This window comes from Mesoplodon densirostris, chromosome 6, assembly GCF_025265405.1.
Source record: "Mesoplodon densirostris isolate mMesDen1 chromosome 6, mMesDen1 primary haplotype, whole genome shotgun sequence".
In the NCBI taxonomy this organism is placed as follows: Eukaryota; Metazoa; Chordata; class Mammalia; order Artiodactyla; family Ziphiidae; genus Mesoplodon; species Mesoplodon densirostris.
Genome location: NC_082666.1, coordinates 19,252,654 through 19,269,702, shown reverse-complemented (window position 1 = coordinate 19,269,702; position 17,049 = coordinate 19,252,654). Strand labels below are relative to the sequence as shown.

The 17,049-nt window shown below is 44.2% G+C and overlaps 1 protein-coding gene across 6 annotated transcripts in view; it reads right to left on the bottom strand.

Annotated features, from left to right (window-relative positions):
- TNC (tenascin C) overlaps positions 1-17,049 on the bottom strand; it is a 94,737-nt gene that overhangs the window by 76,901 nt on the left and 787 nt on the right. The gene's annotated exons all lie outside the window — the stretch shown is intronic.

Here is a 17,049-nt window from a genome sequence, read left to right as displayed (position 1 = left end):
CGCCTGCCGATGCAGGGGACACGGGTTCGTGCCCCGATCCCGGAAGATCCCACATGCCGCGGAGCGGCTGGGCCCGCGAGCCATGGCCGCGGAGCCTGTGTGTCCGGAGCCTGTGCTCCGCAACGGGAGAGGCCACAGCAGTGAGAGGCCCGCGTACAGCAAAAAAAAAAAAAAAAAAAAAAAAAAAAGAGATGTCCAGATTTCTTTGTGCTGTAGGGTTTCTTCAGTTGCCACCCATCCATCCATCCATCCATCTATCTGACTATGCATCTTTTCAGTACGAATTTATTAAACACCTACCATATGCCAAGCCCTGAGTTAAGCATAAGGGATACAAAAATGAAGGGGATAAGCATGTTCTCTATTATCACAAAGCTTACAGTTTCCCCCGGAAAGGTCACAAAATAGAATTGACTTTAAATCCATGTATTGTGGATTGAATATTTGTGGTATACTTAAGTGTCCCTGCACACTCTAAGCCAATAGCAGGCGTACAAATGTTAAGGTTCTTTCAAGAGCTACCTGCTGTTTACTTACTATGTACTGCGTGTTGGGAAAACTAGGCAGAGTAAGGACCTATTCTCTGTTTCCAGAAATCTCAGAAACTAGAACATACACAAGCAAGGTTCAGTAGCAGTGCTAGTCTGAATGAAGGAATTGAGAGAAGTGTCACTCTGAGCTTGGAAGTTCACAGAGGGCTTCCTGGAGGAGGAAGTGCTTAGGCTCCCCAAATATTGATTGAAGAGGCCTTGGAAGATCAGGAAAAGATTGAAATAATAACAAGGATAATAAAAGTAATGAAGACATCATTACCTATCATTCATTCAGTGCTTAATTGTCAGAGCCTGTGCTAAGCATTTTAAACCTTCAATTTTAAATTCTTACAAAGTGATATGAGATGGTATCTTTATTCTTATTTTGCAGATGAGGAAACTGAGGCATGGGATAATTAAGTGGCTTGTGCAAGTTCAGATATCCATTAAGTAGTGGAGTTAGGATTTGAACGTAGGTCTTTCAGAGTCCAAAGTAAGTGTTCTGAGCCACCACCTTATAAAGCCTTTTGTGCTGGAGGGCCAAGGAAAGGAGTTGTGATTCAAGACCAGACCCAAGCTCTGTCTATATAACTTCTAAACACTTGGCTCAAGAGGGAATACTATCAGTACCCTGGAATTAGGACCTTAAGGAGCCAGATATCCTGTGAGTGCTCTAGAGATGAAGCATGCTGACAGACACCTTGGAGAAGCTGACAAAGCTCAGTTATCATTGAGGAAGGATTCCAGATGCCTTAAAGTCTCCTCAGAAAGCTCCTTTGCCATCTGAGCAGGCAAATCTCTCTGTCCTTCAACATACTGTTCAAAAATAATAATATATTAGAAATTTTCTTAGGGAACTTTGTCCCTCTTCTGAATTCTCTGAGTATTGATCTAATATTATTTTCATCACATGTCATTCTAAAAGTGATTTGGGGTGGTTTTATCATGTATGTATATTTTCCTCTTTTAGAGCAATAAGCAAATTCTATCTTGTATTTACGTTAAACTGTAAGCAGTTCATCTTCACACAGTTAGACTGTATGTAGACTGTAAGCTCCACGAGGGCAGGAACCATATCTGAGTCATTCATCTCTTAATACCCAACACCAAGCACTCTAACCTGATCATAGTAAGTGCACAATATATTTATATTTGAATAAAGTAAAGCTAAGTATATTTTTTGATTTGAATTTACCTATAGCTGGTGCTCATTATTCATGGAATTAATGAATGAACAAATACTCTTATTTTCATGATGGCCTTCATGTAATTAGCTCTCCTGTGATCTCTTCTAAGGCAAGATGTATCAAGGAATTCATCATTGCCGCACTCCTGGAATTAGTTCATTTTTGCTCATTCAGCTCTTCAGTGAGTTGGTACTATGTCCCAGATGCCATAAGCACAGGGGTTACAAAAACGGCCAAGACAGAACTTACTCCTTCCTATGAGATTCTAGTCAACACCCCAAGAGTTCTTGAGAGCCCAGTACTGTCTGCTTTGAGACAAGCTTTGTGTCTGACTGAAGTATACTCAGCTGGACCTTTGGCAGGAGGTGGACTTCACCAGGCCTGTGAGATAGTCAGTGTCAAACTCTGGTTTCAGTGCAAGGGAAGCATCCTGGGTTGTTAGTCAGGAATCCTTCCAATTTCATTGTAGTGTTTTTTGTTTGTTAAATTTAGGTCACTCTCTTTCTCCTTTTGTATTCTGAATGTTCAGTACTTATTTCTAAGCTCCTGGAGATTTGGGGCTCTCATGGGGCTGTGTAGTAGAACATGCCATAGATTGAAGAGCTATAAGACGAGTCATGAGCCACAGTTTTGCCAACCACTGTGGCAAGTCACATCCACTCTTGGGGCCTCGGATTCTCCTGTAACATAAGCAGTTGTTTGTGGCTTCAATTCTAGAGTCTCTTTCGTTCTAGTGACATGCGGTCCATTGTTAATTCAGCACTATTTCTGCTGAACTTAATTTTGGATTTCATTTTAGACCCAAGTCACGTGGCTGATATTAAGAACACCCCCGCTTCCCGTGCAGTACCGAGTGTTTCTTTCTTTAGTGTTTGGCTTAAGCATCCATAGTGCTTCATGGTTTCCTCCCTCCCATCCCTCAAACATACGTTTCATTACCAACCAAATTAACCCCACAAATCTTAATCCATAAAGTATTTCCACCCAGACACAATAATGAGGTTCATATTTGTGGTTTAGTATACCTAAGAAAAGCTCAGATGAAATATGACTAGATCCACTGATATATTCAGACCACAAACTGCCCTGGTGTGGTCTGGTTTCAATTTTTGAAGTAAAAATTCTGCAGAACCCTTGCTTTCTCTTTTCTGTTTCTTTGCCTAGACAGAAAAGAAAATAAAAAAGTGGGCCTGACCAAGTGGCAACAATATAGGTTCCTGTAAAATTCTGGAAAACTGTTTCAAAAATAGATTTGAATTCATTTCCCAGTGAAACAATGACCTCCTCTGTTTCGGCCTTCATCCAGAATTTTAAGAAATCTAGTTGACTCTTTCACAAGTAGTGGAACATGGATTCTTGAACTTTTGAACCAAGATTAAAAAATTAGAGATTTATCTAAGAAGGACAGGTTACAGATGGACTCATAACTCAACCCTAAAAAAAGAGATTTTCTGAAAAAGGCGGTATGACATGGTGGCCTTTGTGAAGCTGTTATCAGCCACCCAAGACCAGAGAAGGGGCACTGTGTTGGGAGAGAGAAGAAATAGTCCTTAGAGACAGGAAGACCTGAAATCAAATCCTGTTTACCTGCTGGGAGCCTTGGACAAAGTCTTGCAACTTTTCTGAACTATGGCTTCTTTAAACTGTAAAATAGAGATCTTTCCAGATTTGTCGGAGACAGTGAATGTGATAAGGAGTTATAAATGCCTGGCATATGAATAATAAGTGCCACCCAGATGTTACTATATATTCTCCTCCTCTCTCCTTTTCCTTCTTGTCCTCCCCTATCAGGAAGCTCTACAACATTGAACATATTTTTTAAAATAGACAATAATATTGTAGAGGTCATTCAAGTATTGGTTAAGAGGTTGGATTGGTTTGGGATGACAAGTTTCAGTTTATGTGTCAACTTCAATTACCTACTAATGGCTGCCTGGAGCTGCTTTTTTTTTTTTTTTCGGTACGCGGGCCTCTCCCGTTTTGGAGCACAGGCTCCGGACGCGCAGGCTCAGCGGCCATGGCTCACGGGCCCAGCCGCTCCGCGGCATGTGGGATCCTCGCGGACCGGGGCACGAACCCGTGTCCCCTGCATCGGCAGGCGGACTCTCAACCACTGCGGCACCAGGGAAGCCCTGGAGCTGCTTTGAGAAAGATTCTGTGGCCATGTTTGGACTCAAGGTGAAAGGTGTTTTGATGGATTAGCAATGTCTGCTATGGGTACAGAAATGTTGGTATGTGTGCCAAGTATTTGGTATAGCAAGACTAGATAGCTTTGGCAGTCTTTTCCAACCCAATGTGCTGATATTTAAATGGATAGAATGCGGCTTGACTGATGCCTGGGTCCGAGGGAGCCACATGGAGTCACTGACGGTTCTAAAAGCCTGTATGAATCAACTTCAATAAAGTTTGACACATTTTGATGAAAGTTGACTCCTGAAATGAAAATATGCCTCTAAGACTGGAAGCAGGAAACTAGACTCTCAGGGAAAGCTAAGACTACTCCAGTAATTAATGTGTGTGACCCCAGGCAAGGCAAACATACTTTCAGTGTCTACTTTTTCTTGCTCAAAAAGGGGCAATTTAAATGCTACAATAATAACTAACATTGATTGAACACATCTGTGCCAGGAACTGCTTTACGTATCTTACGTGGATTATCTTATTGAATCTTCTTCAAGACCTCTGAGGTAACTACCATTTTCCCCTCAGTTTACAAATGAGAAAACGGAGGCTCGCACAGCTCAAGGTCACAGAGCTGAAAAGGAGCAGGAATTTAATTCGGGTGGACTCACTCCGGAATCGGACGCCCCATTCCTAACCATCGGCTTTGCTGCCATCCTTTAATGATGTCAAGGAGTGGTTTGCATGACTGAGTTAAAAGGCCGAATTTCAGAAGGACTCAGTGATCAGGGTCCAGAATGACTATCAGCAATGAAAGACCTTTATGACTTACAGAGAGAACAGGAGAAGCTGCACATGAGCCTGAAAAATAGAGATTATTTTCAACCCTTGCCTTGGGCTTAATTTAGCTGGGTAACTTTTTTTTTTTTTTTTTGCGATACACGGGCCTCTCACTTATGGCCTCTCCCATTGCGGAACACAGGCTCTGGACGCGCAGGCTCAGCGGCCATGGCTCACGGGCCCAGCCGCTCCGCGACATGTGGGATCCTCCCGGACCAGGGCACGAACCCGTGTCCCCTGCCTTGGCAGGCAAACTCTCAACCACTGCGCCACCAGGGAAGCCCTAGCTGGGTCACTTTAAGCAGCCTTTCCTAGGGTGTAAGTTACAACATGTTGTAATAATGCAAGGGGAAGAGATGACTAATTCAACATATTTGGAAAATGATATTTTGAACCAAATGTTATTTATACCAAACAAATTACCCAGCTTTCGTTACTTCAGGATTTTCTAGGGTCTTTAATATGTTTGTGTTTATCCGAAATCTCCAAGAAAGGGAGAGTTTAGTGTTTCCCAAACTTACTTGATTATTCTGTGTTTGAAGTATGTCACAGGATTAGGTTTGATGGCACACAATGGGGAAAGTACAGATTTGGAAGAAATCCTAGACCCTTTCCTCTTTCATTTCCTTATATGTTAGATGAGAGTAATGGTATACCCAGCTATGACTGGTCTGTGATAAGTGTGAAGCTCCAGGATGGTGTTTCTCTAGCAATTTAAAGTAAGAGTGAGGCAAATGGTTGAACATGTGTCCTGTGCCTGGAACTTTAGGGATGCCATTTAACTTTGACACCAACCTTATGAGTTAGGAAGCACTGTTTGTATTTTACTGTTAAGAGAACTGAAGGCTTGGGAAGGTTAAATTAGTTGCCTAGTCAGTAATCATTTGACTCAGAATTAAGAACCCAGTCTAATTCCAAACCCTATGCTTTTTCTGCCATACCAAGTTATCTTTTGAAACAAGAGTCATTGTTCAGTTTAAAAAATTAATATTTTTGCAATAAACATCAGCAGGACATCCACCATCATTGACATAAAGTGAGTTATTGGATTCCTAAAATGGGACCTCTTGGGAAGGTGACGTTGGGGTGCACATAACCATTTTAGTTACAGTTTTGAACTTGAAGGGAAGGCACGAAGCCAGATGCGCTACAATATCTATGTGTCAGGCAAATCTGTAAAGCCCCTGGAAACAGCCTATTCTCCGTGAGTCTGGCCTGGAGAGAAAGAAAGTGAGTAAGTGAGAGGGAGATAAAGTGAGAAGTAGCAGACAGGGGAGCTTAAAAATCTCTCCTTTATGGAAAATTGGGCCTCATGCTAAATATAAATGTATGGCTTCCAAGAAATTAGTTAAGAGATGAGAGCATTTTAGAGGGTCTAGAAATTACAACTCTCATTTTTGAAAGAATGGACTTACATGAGCAAACAAACAAATAAATAAATAAGGAAGCAGGGATGGGGGGTGGATTCCCTTCTAGATAGGATCATTTAGTTCAGCATATGGCAGGAAAGTCAAGAAACTTAGCCCGAGAGATAAAATTCAGAGGTAGTCTGGAGCAAATCGAGGCTGAATCATACAAATGAATAACTTTTCTATCATTTTTCTAAGCTTCCTTTAGGTATAGAGTTTGGCTTCATGTTTTTGGAGGAAGACTTACTAGATGAACCTTTATTTCTGCTTCAATCTCTTCATACATATAAGTATAATAATATACAACTTGCTAGGTTGTGATGATTGGAAATTACATACATAAATTTAACACACTGACTTGTGGGAGTCAGTAAACTTTTTCTTAAGTGACCAGACAGTAAATACGTTTGGCTTTGCAGCCAGATGGTCTGTCACAACCATTCAATTCTACAATAGTAGATAAAGTAGCCCTAAACATGACATAAATGAATGATCATGGATGTGTTCCAATAAAACTTTATTTACAAAAATAGGCTGCCACCCCATGGTTTGCTGACACTTGCTGGAATATAGCAGTTAGTTAATAAATGATGACCGGGCTTCCCTGGTGGTGCAGTGGTTGAGAGTCCGCCTGCCGATGCAGGGGACACGGGTTCGTGCCCCAGTCCGGGAAGATCCCACATGCCGCGGAGCGGCTGGGCCCGTGAGCCATGGCCCCTGAGCCTGCGCGTCCAGAGCCTGTGCTCCGCCACGGGAGAGGCCACAACAGTGAGAGGCCCGCGTACCGCAAAAAAAATAAAAAATAAAAATAAATGATGACCTTATTATAAAAGCAAATACAGATTGAAATGGACAGGAAGGAAACTAACATTTTGTTGAAGGCCTACTGCATACCTATTTAGTGCCAAGCCTTATGCCAGATGCTTTTTTATACATGTAATCATTTATCTTGTCATTTGTCATGACAACAGGTATCATTATGCCTATTTGGAAGTTAAATCTAGACTCAGGGAGGTTCTGCGACTGACATAAGGGCAAAGGCAGCTTTTGGACCCTGATTTGTGACTCAAAAATGTGTGCTCTAAACTACTACACTGGGGTAACTCATCAAGCAACTTCCCGCAGTTCATATAAGGTGAAAACTTAAATGAGCACTTTTTGATAAAGAGAGCAGATACCTCAGCTTCCATTTCCCAGAGCTTCAGCAGCAATCTGGTGGCTGTCCAAGTGTAAGTGCAGAAATATTTGACCTCTGTCTTTCTCCCAGAGCCTCTGGCTGGACCTCAAGTTTCAAACACTCCCCCCTTGGAGCATGCTTAAGCCAAGGTGTATTGTTTTCAAATGCTTATTAGATTCTAGGCAGATGTTGGCAAGTTTTATTTGGTCCGAGATGGAGTTCCAGAGTCTGCTGAAGACTGGCTGTGCTCACTGATCATCTTAGCCAAAAAGAGCTGCTAATTAGGGTGACACTCTCCTTGTCTCTATCTCTGGAGCTGGGTTTTCCCACTCTGGGCATGCCCGTTTCAGCCCAAATGGTTTGCTTGGCTTTTTACCATAGATCTGGAGAGCAAATTTACAGTCCTTTTAAAATCTATGAAGCCTTGTGCTCCAGTGCAGAATTTACCAGACTATGTTCCAAGACGTTCTTAGGTAGATGTTCTGTGGACAAGGGTGTTTGTGTTCAAGTAAGTTTGAGGGTACTGGATTAAACAAAGCTGAACACTAACTGCTGTAGGATTTCTCAGATCATGCACTCCTCTACCTCAAATCTCCCATTGGCTTCTAATCACACTCCGAATAAAATCCTAACTCCTCACCGCTCCCTACCGAGCTCATTTCCTCATTTCATTCAGATCTCTGCTCAAAGGTCATCTCCATGTCTCCTCCTAATTAAAAGAACACCCCCCTCACCACCAGCCATTGACGGATCCCTTACCTCATTTTAGATTTCTTCTTTGCAAGTATCTACCGGAGATTGTATTGTAAGTTTGATTCCTTTTTTGTTGTCTACCTCTTTCACCATTAAGCTCCATGAATAAAAGGGCCTTGCATGTCTTGTTTTCCATTGTATCTCTAACCCTTAGAATTACATATTGAGTGAACATATGAGCTATGAATCTCCAAGAACAGGACACAGTATCAAGTGTTCTCCGCTCTTTTAGCCACAGAACACTTTTTTAGGTGCATCTCATGGGAAGGCTGTTCCACAGGACACACTTTTGGGAACTGCTTCTCTAGTGGAGTCTTATTGCCAAGAACTACTTCAACAACAGATAACAACAACAGCAGTAACAATATAATACTGATATTGAGTGCATCTGTGTGAAGCAATGCACTTTCACTATGTCATTTAATCATCCCGACAGCCTTATGGAGTAGGTGTTACTATTTTGCCTTTAATACAGATGAAGAAAATGAGGCTTAGAGCAAATAGCAAGCTCTCAAACCCAGAGCTTTCTGATGGCAGAGCCATACTCTTAACCATTACGCAATCCTTTTCCTGGGCTGTGAATTTCTCCGTGCCCTAAGCTAGAGAACTCCTTATCTTCATCCCTCCTTTACCCTCTCCTTCCTCCCACTAGTTGTACACAGATCTTTGTTACAACTGCCAGATTTTCCGCCGTCTCATGTGACTCAGCCGCAAATTCCCCAGGCGGGCCTCCTCTGTCCTTGGTACTGGTTTTTCAAAATTCCAGGCAGTTCACACTTTGATCCTAGGGGCCACCTCTGAAAGTGAGGGCATTCCTTGAAGTCTGCATCCTGAGATGGTTTCCTGTCTCAGGGCTGGGCTGCCTTTCCCCTCCCCGTCACGCGTTGTGACAGCACTTTGCACAGCTGAGAGCCTAGAGGGCTAAGCATGAAAACAATGTCAAGTTCCGGGCTTGCTGAACAAACTCTGATGAGGAAGGGGAAGTCCAAATCTGGGACACAGCAAGGACTGCTGCCCGTTGTTGAAGACAATGGGTTTTATTCCAGTTGTACTTGATTTTAGATAAACTAGATACAAATTCTCCTTTTTAATATTTATTGGCAGGAGGAGTTGACCTGTGAGCAGACAGGCAATTCTAGAATGATCAAGTGATGAGAGAGAGACACACGGGATGGGAAGGGGTGACATGAAGGGCCATCTACTCTGCAGCAGGAGGTAGATCCTGAACTGAAGAGGGATATGAGTAGGTGAAACCACAGGGAAAGACATTCTAGGAAGGAAGGAATGGCATTTGGAAGGGCATAAAAAGCATGAACTGGTTGGTGTGGAAAGCCTGAATGAGAGCTGAAGTTACAAGGTCTGTTTGGAGACCAGGGCCAGATCATGGAGAAAACTGAATGCCAGGCTGGGTATGTGAATTCTTCCTATGGCCAAAAGAGAACCATTTGGAAAACTTTATGCCTAGGAATGTTGATTTCTACAACCCAACGTTGAGGGACAGATTGGAAGGGAAGGCTGGTGGATGGGGAGTAGTGGGGAAACTGTTGCAGTGGTCCCTCTGTGAGAGGCCACAGCCTGAACTAGCCTGATGATGGGGAGGGTGAGAGGCAGTGAACTGTTTTACTTGTCAAGGCAGTAGAGTCCGCAGGTTTGGTGTATGATGAGGTAGTAACCAAAAGTTGGAAAAGGAGAGGGAATTAATCCTAGAGCGTCGTCTTCATTATAATATCTGCTAAGAGAGGAAACTCGCAATGGATGAGTTTCAGTTTTGGTCCCTTTGAATTGTCTTGCCCTTGAATAAAATACATTTGAAGTCATTGCCTTGGAAGATCCTACTCTGGGGTTATATTCAAGAGGAATCATGGCTCCCCAGTGAACGATGACATCTAATGCAAGATACCTGGCTCCACCTCCTAAATGGATAGGAAGCTTAAATAAGACACAGTCCATGCTAGTGGTTGCCATAAGTACCAACTGCTAATCAATATGAGTGCAGTTGGGTTGGATGAACTGATGGATAAGAAGTTGTCAGAATCGGTGACAGTGGAGTGCTGGAGGCAATAACAGGCAAATTCTAAGACTGGTGCCACTGATCCTACCTCCTGATGGTCGCATCTTTGTGTAATTCCTTCTCCTTGAGTGTGGGATGGCTCACAGGCTTGCTTCTTCCCAGTAGAATATGGGTAAGGTAATGGGATGTTACGTCCACCATCAGGCTACTCAAGATTGTGATATCTGTCTTGTTTGCAAGCTCTCTCTCTCTCTCTCTCTCTCTCTCTCTCTGGCTTTGATGAAGCAAATGGCTATGTTGGAGAGGCCCATGTGACAATAAACTGAGGGTGGCCTCAGGACAACAGCCAGCAAGGAATTGAATCCAGCCAACAACCACACAAGTGAGCTTGGAAGCTAATCATTCTCCTGTTGAGCCTTCAGATGAGACCCCAGTCTTGGCCAACTCTGTGACTGTAGCCTCATGAGAGAACATGAAGCAGGACATCCATCTAAGCTGTGCTTGGAATCCTGACCTACAGAAACTGTAGGGTAACTAATGTGTGTTGTTCTAAATGATCAAGTTTTGTGGGAATTTGTTGTGCAACGATAGATCACTAATACAGAGGACTCCTTGGCTCAGTTCATGTGTGCTAAAGCTGTTCAGAGAATAAAACTCTGCTAATTTTTCCTTTCTAAAGAATGTATTAACTCTGATATTTTTTACATTGCCCCCATCTTCTAAGAGCACAAGAGAAGACCTAGGACTCAGTGCTGACCCTGTTGCCAAATGGCATGAGATCTTAGGACTTTTTTTCCCCCTTCTCTGTGTCTCCATTTCACCATCTTTAAAATGAGGGAAGATAAACTAGGCCAGCGGTTTCCAAAATTTTTTTTTTTTTTTTTTGGCCGCAGAACTCTTTCATCAAATGACATTTCACGAGGAGGCTCAGTGCATAAAACAGATAAAAGAGGAGGGGCTTTAGTTGAAATGAGGTTGAGTGCTTGGCCTCCCCATCTCTCCACGGCAGCCCCCTAATACCTCGGAAGAGCCTTTTAAGTCTAGTCTCCAAGCCCCTGGCTTGGAGGTTACCAATGAACCCTTTCAGTTTCAACATTCTATGGGTTGAAGGGAATTTTTTTAAAACACCCTACCTATAAATTGGAGCATTCTTCTGTGACATTTCTGCATAGAGCTACCTCTGTGTGACCATCCCAGGACCCAGGGCATAAGTGCCTCGGAGAGCAGGCCACTTGCTTGGGGGCAGCAGTAAAGGTGTCTCTGCCCACCATGAGCCGCCTCCCCAGCAGGGGGAGCTGCTTAGGTATTTGCCTCTACTGGACTGTCTCTTCCCTAGGTGGAAAGTCATGGCTTCCTTGTCTGGTTGTACTCACAGGCTTTATTATTGTTGTTGTTGTTGTTGTTGTTGTTTTGTATCTTGGTGCCTACCCTGGATGCAGTGTTCCTGAGGGTCTCTGGCTGGCAGGGAGTCCAGTGCTGCTCTAGGTTCTCTTGCGCTGGCTGTGGTGTGTCGCTTTTGCAGTGAGGTTACGCGTGTGCATATTGCATGAAGTGCCTAGCAGAGTTCCCCAGGGCACTGCTATTAGCCAGGCTTTCCCTGGGTGGCATCCGTAGGCATAGAGCTTTCAACCAAAATATACTGACTTGCACTCAATATTCAGTCTGCCATCTTTTTTTCTACCTACTAAATATTTGACCCGGAACACATCCCTGGGTGATTAAATTTAAGCTCTCCAAAGTATCCCCTTGCCTAATGTCTATCACTGGCAATTCTCGTATTTGTATCAAGCATCACCCTCTCTACTGAACCACCCTTTTAAAATGTGACTCTTCCTCTAGCAAGTAGCCTGCTACCTCTAACCTCTTTTCTCATCTGGAAAATGGGAATAATACCTGAATACCCAATGACACAGCAGAAGAAGTGCAGTTCTGGGAGTTAGGCAGTTTGGGGAGTGCCTGGAGAGGAATCCCAATGCCACCACTTTCTGCTTTGTGCAAGTGACAACCTTTTGTGGCCTCAGTTTACTTAACTGTGAAATAATATTTGGTTGCTGGGAAACTCTGAGAGTGATGCACAGAAAAGTTATTTCATACATTTATAAATTCATTAGAATCCTGCTTTATTAAAACTATCTGGCATGTGAAAATGCTTCATTCACCGTAGGACACAGTTCAGAAGCCAAGCGGCGTTGCGCTATTGTTCATTTCAGTTAGGACAGCAGAGTCTCTTCAACAATACCTTTCTGAGGACCTGATACCTGCCAGCAGGTAGCTAACCTCTGGGGAGAATGAGCTCCAGCACACAGGGTTCCTGCCTCACTGATGATCTTGGCCTCAATGGCATACAGTCGGGTGGGGCAGGGGAGGACATCATCAGCGCAGTTATGATGTGCAGAGGTCAGTGGGGGAAGCGCAGAGCCTGTGCAGGAACTGTCAGAGGGGTGTGTAAGCCCGTCTGCAGGGCAAGCACTTGCTTATGTGTGCGTCCATGCTTCACGTCTCAGGCTGGCAGGAGGGCTTCACCCTCCTGCAGCATCCAGCCCAGTAGGGGAAACATATTACACTTGAAATCATACACTACTTATTTAATTACAGTTTCTGCAGGAAGTGGGCCCTGAAGGAGCAAGTTGGGGACAGCAACAGTGGCCACCTGCTGAAGGCAACACTAGGGTCTGAAAGACACGCCTCTGACTCTTGCTGGGCTCTGCTCTGTCTAGCCCCGTCTGTTGTCAGAGATGAACAGAATTTCAGTGTGGAGCGTGACGGTTATAACCACTTGCTCAGGACTTGGAAGTGGGTTTGAGTTCTGGCTCTGGCAATCACCCTCTGAGCGGCCTTGGGGAAGCTACTTAAACTTTTCCAGCCCCAGGTCCCCTAGGTTTGAATTCGGGGAGCAGTTACACTTGCTGGAAGCAATGGTTGCTGATTAAATGGCATAATGCCTGTAGAGTGCTCAGTAAATATTAGTTATTGCTATCAGCCCCTCAGCCCCTCCCTGAAAAACGTTTTAGACACGTTCATGTAGAACTCAGTAGCAGCCAACTCACCTCCTCCAGGGTAAGGGTTGGTCAGTGGTTAATTCTGAAGCAAGCTGTCTGCTTTCAGAGTTTAGGAAATATCTCTGGCTGTTGACATAGGGGAAGTTCAAGGACCAACCAAAGCTATTTGAATTACCATGGCTGCATAATTAAGGGCCTGTGAATTTCAGTATATTTCAAAAAAAAAAATCTGAGACAACTTGGCATGAAATGATTTTTTTTTTCATTTTCACTCACAAATAGACTAAAAATACACATGGAAGGGATTTTCCGTTCACAATCTGCTTTCAGTGTGAGCATTTGAATTTTTTTCCGTGATGGGAGGGTCAAAGGGAGTGATGAAGTGTTGAACTTAGGTTGTTGCTAAAGTTAAGGAGAGGCGGAAAAATGAGACAACAGAGGAAGAAACAGAGCAAGGCTTCAGGGCATAACTGAAAAAAATAGTCTGGTCCCCAGGGTTAGAATCAGGTAGGCGCATAGGCTTTTCTCCTCTGCAAAGAAGGTCATAGGGTGTGTAGAACCCCTTATGGTAGGTAAGGCCACCGCTCTTTGTCTCGGATGGAATTATTGCCTATAGTTTGCAGGAGTTTGGAGGGGTTTCCTTCTTGGAAAGGAGCCTTCATCTAATGTTTCCCACATGTTGAAGGTGTTCGTACTAGCCTGGGATTAAATTCAAGGGGATTCCCTGTGATGTTAAAGTGAGAAGTGATTGAACCATAACCCAGGGGGACTTGTGGCTCAGAGCTTACAACCATTTCCTGGCCATCCTGGGATTCACTGCCCCGAGGCTGGGCACACTGATTTCAATTTATCTCCCAATCAGCTCTTTTAAAACCAGATGCTCCGTTCACCTGGCTCTCAGAGAGGGTGCAGGCACAGGTACAGCCCCGCTTTCCCAGTCAGAGCTCCCACCTGTCAAGCTCGGCCAAGGGTGGGATGAAACTCAGCCGTAATGACCTGACCGCTGCTTCTAGTGTCATTCTTCTCTCTCTCGGGGCTTGAAATTTGAACGTTTCTGTTTCCAGGCAGAGAATTTTACCACCATGAGCTGACCTTTCCTGAGCACCATGAAAAGTGATATACGCAGGGCTATTCTGCAAAATCAATAGACACCAATGCCAGCTGAGGGCTTCTCTGCCATCTCGGCCAGCCACCGAAAGACATCGTTCAAGGTCCCATAGAGGTCCGCCCAGCTTGACATCAGGAGACGATGCAGCATAAGGGAAAGAAGGGTAGGGTTTTGGTCCACACGTTTGGGTTCAAAGCCAACTCTGCTTCCCTCTTATGGAAATCCTCAGACGCATCATTTCACCTCCTTGGGCCTTGATTTCTCTGGCCATAAAATGGGGCTAGTAATTTCTAACTTGCAGTGTGAGAGTGAGAATTTGATGAGAAACCATAGGCAAACCATCCTATCACATATGTGATACGTAGTTAACCCTCCACGTTAACTATTTTGAGTGTGTGTGTGTGTGTGTATTATCATCACAGAGGGGTTGTGTATTGAGTCATCTAAATGTTTGTTCCCTACTCCCTGCATTTCAAACTGCCGTGACTTCAGCATGACTTATGTATTAAGCCAGCTGCATATTTTTTCCTATAAGAAAACATGGCTATTTGTAGAAATCCAGGGGGAAGGAGAGAATAGGTGTTCATAGTCCATTGTGAGCATTAGAAAGGGTAAGATTAAGGAGGATATGTTTTTCATTCCGACAGCTTGAATTCCCTTTCCAAATTCCATTCTGGTTATATGATCAGGCTACCGCTGCATTTATGGGTGGCCACAGTCTGGCTGGAGGGGCGGATTTAGTCAGAAAGAACGTTTTCTTCCCTTCTAAAGGCAGTTCAAGAAGCAGCAGCATTCAGAAGGAACGTGGCGGAATGGGCCCTGATTTGGGGGTCATAGGGACCTGGGTCTGAAAACTGGCTCCATCCCTCTGAGTTCTGTTACTCATTCTCCCTGCTTTTCAACCTTTGTCAAATAGGTCCGGTCCCTTTCTCAGAGATATGTGGATATTTAGTAAGATGAGGTATACAAAGAGAGCGTGGGTTCTCCGTATGTTTTGTCTATTGCTATCATTACAATTAATTAAAAGAATCATCCTTGGCTAAGCATTTTAAACTCCCCACATATATGTCTGTCTACCGTACTACTTGGGAAATTGCTCGGACTTCCACTGGACATGGAGGGGCACAAATCCTTGTCAAAGTGCAAAACTGCAGCCTGAACGCACACCACCTGGTTTCATGATCTTTAACTGGGTTTTTTGTGTGTTCAGGATTCTGTGGAAATGTCCCAGAGGCTGAGAGCCATGGGGTGAGTTTTAGACCCTCCACCCCTTGCTTCAATCAAATCGGGCCCACATTTACCTGCCGTATATTAGGGTCTTGCCAATTCATTTCGATTTCATTTAATGAATATTTCCACTGCTAAAAGTAACTTTGAAAACCACTGTCTTAGAACATTAATCTTGGACAAGTCCTAGTAAATTGATAAGCAGGAAAACCAAGGAAAATCTCCATTTATTGAGCTCCGACGATGTGCCAGGTTCTGTGCGAAGCTGGGTATACATATTATCTCACTTGACCGTCACAAGCACCCTATGAGCTATAGATGGTCATCCTCTTTATATGGATGACAAAGCTGCCGGCTGGAAAGTTGGTCACTTTGGGCGGGGGAGGCAGTTAGTGGCAGACGAGATAAGGAAGCTAGGTTTTGCAAAGCATAGAAAAAAGTAATCTTTAACAACTGTAGAGTTTGGCCACCCCCCTCTCAATCCTTATCCAATTCACATTGTTTGAGCAAATCAGAGAACATTCATACTCACTTTCTTTCCCCAAATGCCATCACCTCCCTGCAATGCACAGGTTCAAAGCACACTCACTTCCGTTGTCTCCTTCAAAGGGCTGGATGCACACAAGGCTAGCAAACATGTCACAGCTTTCAATAGCCCCGAACAAAGCTCTCGCCACTCCTGAGTTGGCCTTGCCACACTGCAGGACGAGGCAGGAAGCTGGCTGGGGTGGGCAGCAGGTTTTATTTCTAAAGCATATATGGGTAAACTCCAAAAAAAGGGGGAAAGGGTCCACAAAAACATGAAAAAGAGGCATTCATTCTTCAAATGGGGCTCCCTGTCCCGCTCTCCCTCTGGACGGAACGCATTTCCAAAGAGTCCCCCGGCAGCATGGTACTTTATAGCCGACAGCTTCAGAATCTGCAAATGCCCAAACTCAAACATTTACATCCAACCCAGGCTTCTCCCTTTTTTCCCAACCTGTGCTAACATAACCTGCAGCTTGTAAAATACAGCCAAGAATCTGACCTGCCAGGTAGTGAGATGCCCTCAGACCTGGTGAGATAAAAAGACAGGGAGCGGGAGTATGGGGGGTGAGGAACACAGAAGAAACAATCCAAGATTGGCTAAGTGCCTCTTTTAACTTCCAAAGTGGTAGCAGTTTGGGGCAATGACACCGACTACCCAAACTTCCAGTTCTTGAGCCCTCGCTCTTCCAATCTCTTTATATTTCATTTTCTCATAATGACAACAGAAGTTATTGTCCCCATTTTAGAGAAGTGAAAACTGAGACTCGAAGAGGTCACATATTTTCATCAGGGTCACATGTGTGGTGGTCGTGGTGGTGGGGACACTAAAAGGATCCCTGGCCTCAAAACCCAAGTTCCTAATCCCCTTACGGCACGGCTGGGAACAAGAAACCCCTGCGTTCCTTCCACCGTCGGCCAGGGGAGATGTGCTTCCCATCCCTAGGGGCAATTGTTTCTCAGGGCTTTCTGCAATGAGAGATGAGGAAGGAGAGGTGATTCTAGAAAAATACGGGATACTGCTGGCTCTAAGCACCCCAAACATGCCCAGGTTCCCAGCCCAGGGATCAATGAATCAGGAGGCGTCCATGGGGAGTCCCCCGGCCCTTCAGAACAGAAGCCAGTGTCCACCACTCCCGTCTCCTAGTCTGCACTTGTC